This window comes from Bufo bufo, chromosome 4, assembly GCF_905171765.1.
Source record: "Bufo bufo chromosome 4, aBufBuf1.1, whole genome shotgun sequence".
Classification (NCBI taxonomy): domain Eukaryota; kingdom Metazoa; phylum Chordata; class Amphibia; order Anura; family Bufonidae; genus Bufo; species Bufo bufo.
This window is the reverse complement of record NC_053392.1, coordinates 5,738,218-5,744,619: the sequence shown is the minus strand read 5'-3', so window position 1 is coordinate 5,744,619 and position 6,402 is coordinate 5,738,218. Positions and strand designations below refer to the sequence as shown.

General features: G+C 47.1%; 1 pseudogene; it reads left to right on the top strand.

The window, feature by feature from the left end:
* The first annotated feature begins 945 nt into the window (after window positions 1-945).
* The window catches only part of LOC120998314, a 51,236-nt pseudogene continuing 45,779 nt past the window's right edge, over window positions 946-6,402 (top strand).

Genomic DNA, 6,402 nt, shown 5'->3' with positions numbered 1-6,402 from the left:
CAGTATACTGTCCTTTGTAGTATATATATATATACAGTATACTGTCCTCTGTAGTATATACAGTATACTGTCCTCTTCAGTGTAAATTACTTTACACAGTTTAGTGTCATCTGCGAAAATTGATACTTTACTATGCAAGCCTTCTACAAGATCATTAATAAATATATTGAAGAGAATAGGGCCCAATACTGACCCCTGAGGTACCCCACTAGTGACAGTGACCCCTCCAGTACTGACCCCTGAGGTACCCCACTAGTGACAGTGACCCCTCCAGTACTGACCCCTGAGGTACCCCACTAGTGACAGTGACCCCTCCAGTACTGACCCCTGAGGTACCCCACTAGTGACGGTGACCCCTCCAGTACTGACCCCTGAGGTACCCCACTAGTGACAGTGACCCAAACTTAGTGTGTACCGTTAATAACTTTCCTCTGTTTTCTATTACTCAGCCAGTTACCTACCCCACATACAGACGTTTTCTCCCAGTCCGAGCATTCTCATTTTATATACTAACCTTTCATGTGGTACAGTGTCAGATGCTTTGGAGAAGTCCAGATAAACGATATCGGGGGGCGCTCTCGTCCCTCTGTGGGGGTTCAGTCCTGATGTCGGGGGGGGGGGGGGGGCTCTCCTCCCTCTATGGGGGTTCAGTCCTGATATGGGGGGTCTCGTCCCTCTATGGGGGTTCAGCCCTAATATTAGGGTCACTCTTGTCCCTCTATGGGGGTCACACTTTCCAAGGATTTTTCTTTTCCATTAGAAGCAGAAAACTGAAGGGTCAGAAATTCTTTTGGAAACCATAAAATGTCCTGTGAATCTGTTGCTCACGAACTGCTGCCGGCTGCCCATAGACTTCCAGGCTGCTGACTGCCACACCCCAATCATCCAGACACTCAGAGGGCAGCGGGGTGAACTCCACCCTAATCCACCCGCAGGTTTCTGCTCTCCGTTCAGCGCTCAGTATTGTATTCAGTCTGTGTGTTATCTCCTATAGGTTCTGACTCCAGGAGGAGAAGTCCCCCCGAGAGATGTCCCCGTCCTCTGTATTCCCAGGACTGTCCAGAGGAGAAGCTCCCAGAGAACCATCAGGTAGATGGAGCTGAAGTCTCCCCAGAATCTGACCAGAAAGGGACTGAACCAAAGACCATTTTACATTTCTCTTCTTCAGGATGAAAATCTGATGGATATTAAGGCTGAGGTTAAAGATGAAGCAGAAGAGGAGACGGATTTATGGGGCGATCAGCAGGGTAAGAAGGGGGGCGTCCTTTACTCACTGCGCCTGCGCCGAATACTGAACGGGATGGTGCAGGCGCGAGATACAGGGCCGACAGGACGGGAGACTAAGGCTGCCTGGCCCTGTCAATCAAGTGCGGCGGGGTGCGTCCAGAGGTGGGAGTACGGAGCTTCTAGTAGCAGTGGCAATGCCCCTCCCCCCCGCTCATAGAGGCTAATTAGCATATTATACCAATTAGATTTCTGGCGTAATGGGGGCATAGATACAAGTAGGAATAGGCTAGTTAGGTTCATCGCTAATGTCAGCTAGTTTAATAGGGTTAATTCTGATGACAGAAACCCTTTAAGCTATTATAAATATTGACGATAGCGAATTAATCCGTCTTAAAGCTAAATGACCTTTGATGATGTCACCGCAGGTCCTGGTCTAGTAACAGATCTTTCTAGCCCAAATCTATAATTCATAAGAATAATAAAGACGCACCTGATAAGACGCACCTAGGTTTTTGAGGAGGAAAAGAAGAAAAAAATATTTTGATCCAAAAGCTGTGCTTTTAGTAGGTTTTGAACTATGGGGGGATCTGTGGATGACGCACTGTTATGGAAGGATCTGTGGATGATGCACTGTTATGGGGGGATCTGTGGATGACGCACTGTTATAGGGGGATCTGTGGATGACGCACTGTTATGGGGGGATCTGTGGATGACGCACTGTTATGGGGGGATCTGTGGATGACGCCCTGTTATGGGGGGATCTGTGGATGACGCCCTGTTATGGGGGGATCTGTGGATGACGCCCTGTTATGGGGGGATCTGTGGATGACGCACTGTTATGGGGGGATCTGTGGATGACGCACTGTTATTGGGGAATCTGTGGATGACGCACTGTCATGGGGGTGATCTGTGGATGACGCACTGTCATGGGGGTGATCTGTGGATGACGCACTGTCATGGGGGTGATCTGTGGATGACGCACTGTCATGGGGGTGATCTGTGGATGACGCACTGTCATGGGGGTGATCTGTGGATGACGCACTGTCATGGGGGTGATCTGTGGATGACGCACTGTCATGGGGGTGATCTGTGGATGACGCACTGTCATGGGGGTGATCTGTGGATGACGCACTGTCATGGGGGTGATCTGTGGATGACGCACTGTCATGGGGGGATCTGTGGATGACGCACTGTTATGGGGGGATCTGTGGATGACGCACTGTTATGGGGGGATCTGTGGATGACGCACTGTTATGGGGGGGATCTGTGGATGACGCACTGTTATGGGGGGGATCTTTGGATGACGCACTGTTATGGGGGATCTGTGGATGACGCACTGTTATGGGGGGATCTGTGGATGACGCACTGTTATGGGGGAATCTGTGGATGACGCACTGTTATGGGGGGATCTGTGGATGACAATTATGTCATCTACAGATCCCCCATCAGATGCATCAGTGTGGAGGGAGGAGGCGGAGACACTCATGGCGGGGCCCGGTGCAGTGACTCTACTCTAATACACCGGGCCCCGCAGCTGTTAAGTACATTAAATCCGAATGGGTCTGCAATTACTGTAGTACCGTATGTATAGCATTAAGACGGCGCAGACCGGCAGCTCCCTCCTCATGCTCCGCCTGCCTCTTTATTCTTAAAGTGAGATAGGCGGGCAGGCGGCGCATGACCGAGGGAGCTGCCGGTCTGTGCCGTCTTAATGCTATACATACGGTACTACAGTAAGTACAGTACAGTAATTGCAGACCCATTCGGATTTAATGTACTTAACAGCTGCGGGGCCCGGTGTATTAGAGTAGAATCACTGCACCGGGCCCCGCCATGAGTGTCCCCGCCTCCTCCCTCCACACTGATACTAAGCTGGCCGCACTGTGCAGCATAGCGGCCAGCGAAGTATCTGCTTTATAAGACGCACTGCCGGGGGGGTGTTTGTCTTATAAAGCGAAATATACGGTAATCTATCCAGCATCTATCTATTAGCTAAAGGACCTTTGATGAGCCCCTTTCCCCTTCCAGCTCCCGCCCAAAGCTGATGTCACCACAGGTCCTGGCATTTAATAGATAAATATTTTATCTATCTATATACAGTGAGGAACAGAAGTAGTTGAACACCCTGCAATTTTGCAAGTTCTCCCACTTAGAAATCATGGAGGGTCTGACATTCACATTGTAGGTGCATTCCCATCTGAGAGACAGAATAAAAAAAAATATTCTGGAAATCCCATTGTATGATTTATATAGAATGTCTTTGTCTTGCTGCTGAACAGAAGTATCTGAACACCTGAGAAACAGCAAGAATTCTGTCTCTCAAAGACCTGTTACTGTGCCTTTAAAAAGTCCACCTCTACTCTACTCATTAATCTAACATAGTCGCACCTGTCTGAGCTCTTTAAAGACCCCTGTCCACCCCACAGTAAGTCAGCAGCCAACTACTACCATGGGCAAGCCCAAAGAGATGTCAAAAGACACCAGAGACCAAATTGTGGACCTCCAAAAGGCTGGAAAGGGCTACGGGGCAATGGCCAAGCAGCTTGGTGAAAATAGATCAACTGTTGGAGCAATTGTTAGAAAATGGAAGAGGCTCAAGACAACTGTCAGTCTCCCTCAGACTGGGGCTCCATGCAAGATCTAACCTCGTGGGGTATCACTGATGATAAGAAAGGTGAGGAATCAGCCCAGAACTACAAGGGAGGAGCTGGTCAATGACATGAAGATTCAAAGGACACAGGCGCGCTCGTTCACAGGATCGGAAGGTAAGCGAGTGGATCTCCAGCCTGCCAGCGACGATCGTTCGCTGGCAGGCTGGAGATGCGATTTTTTTTAACCCCTAACAGGTATATTAGACGCTGTTTTGATAACAGCGTTTAATATACCTGCTACCTGGTCCTCTGGTGGTCCCTTTTGCTTGGATCAACCACCAGAGGACACAGGCAGCTCAGTAATAAGTAGCATCAAACACCACTACACTACACTACACCCCCCCTGTCACTTATTAACCCCTTATTAACCCTTGATCACCCCATATAGACTCCCTGATCACCCCCCTGTCATTGATCACCCCCCTGTAAGGCTCCATTCAGACATTTTTTTGGCCCAAGTTAGCGGAAATTGTTTTTGTTTTTTATATATATTTTTTTCTTACAAAGTCTCATATTCCACTAACTTGTGTCAAAAAATAAAATCTCACATGAACTCATCATACCCCTCACGGAATCCAAATGCGTAAATTTTTTTAGACATTTATATTCCAGACTTCTTCTCACGCTTTAGGGCCCCTAAAATGCCAGGGCAGTATAAATACCCCACATGTGACCCCATTTCGGAAAGTAGACACCCCAAGGTATTCGCTGAGGGGCATATTGAGTCCATGAAAGATTGATATTTTTGTCCCAAGTTAGCGGAAAGGGAGACTTTGTGAGAAAAAATAAATAAAAAATCAATTTCCGCTAACTTGTGGCAAAAAAAATAAAAAATTCTATGAACTCGCCATGCCCCTCATTGAATACCTTGGGGTGTCTTCTTTCCAAAATGGGGTCACATGTGGGGTATTTATACTGCCCTGGCATTTTAGGGGCCCTAAAACGTGAGAAGAAGTCTGGGATTCAAATGTCTAAAAATGCCCTCCTAAAAGGAATGTGGGCCCCTTTGCGCATCTAGGCTGCAAAAAAGTGTCACACATCTGGTATCGCCGTACTCAGGAGAAGTTGGGGAATGTGTTTTGGGGTGTCATTTTACATATACCCATGCTGGGTGAGATAAATATCTCGGCAAAAGACAACTTTTCCCATTTTTTTATACAAAGTTGAGAGAGAAATATCTCGGTCAAATGCCAACTTTGTATAAAAAAATGGGAAAAGTTGTCTTTTGCCGAGATATTTCTCTCACCCAGCATGGGTATATGTAAAATGACACCCCAAAACACATTGCCCAACTTCTCCTGAGTACGGCAATACCACATGTGTGGCACTTTTTTGCAGCCTAGGTGGGCAAAGGGGCCCACATTCCAAAGAGCACCTTTAGGCCTCTTTCACACGGGCGTTGCGGAAAAATGTGCGGGTGCGTTGCGGGAACATGTGCGATTTTTCCGCGCGAGTGCAAAACATTGTAATGCGTTTTGCACTCGCGTGAGAAAAATCGTGCGTGTTTGGTACCCAAACCTGAACTTCTTCACAGAAGTTCGGGCTTGGGATCGGTGTTCTGTGGATTGTATTATTTTCCCTTATAACATGGTTATAAGGGAAAATAATAGCATTCTGAATACAGAACGCATAGTAAAACAGCGCTGGAGGGGTTAAAAAAAAACCCTCCATTTTACTTTGCATTCTGTATTCAGAATGTTATTATTTTCCCTTATAACCATGTTATAAGGGAAAATAATAATGATCGGGTCTCCATCCCGATCGTCTCCTAGCAACCGTGCGTGAAAATCGCACCGCATCCGCACTTGCTTGCGGATACTTGCGATTTTCACGCAACCCCATTCATTTCTAGCAGAGGAGCATGCTGCGATTTTCACGCAACGCAAAAGTGATGCGTGAAAATCACCACTCGTGTGCACAGCCCCATAGAAATGAATGGGTCGGTATTCAGTGCGGGTGCAATGCGTTCACCTCCCGCATCGCATCCGCGCGGAATACTCGCCCGTGTGAAAGGGGCCTTAGGATTTCACCGGCCATTTTTTACACATTTTGATTTCAAACTACTTACCACACATTAGGGCCCCTAGAATGCCAGGGCAGTATAACTACCCCACAAGTGACCCCATTTTGGAAAGAAGACACCCCAAGGTATTCCGTGAGGGGCATGGCGAGTTCCTAGAATTTTTTATTTTTTGTTACAAGTTAGCGGAAAATGATGATTTTTTTTTCTTACCAAGTCTCATATTCCACTAACTTGTGACAAAAAAATAAAAACTTCCATGAACTCACTATGCCCATCACGCAATACCTTGGGGTGTCTTCTTTCCAAAATGGGGTCACTTGTGGGGTAGTTATACTTCCCTGGCATTTTAGGGGCCCAAATGCGTGCGAAGTAGTTTGAAATCAAAATCTTTGGAATGTGGGCCCCTTTGCCCACCTAGGCTGTCATTTTACATATACCCATGCTGGGTGAGAGAAATATCTCGGCAAAAGACAACTTTTCCCATTTTTTTTATACAAAGTT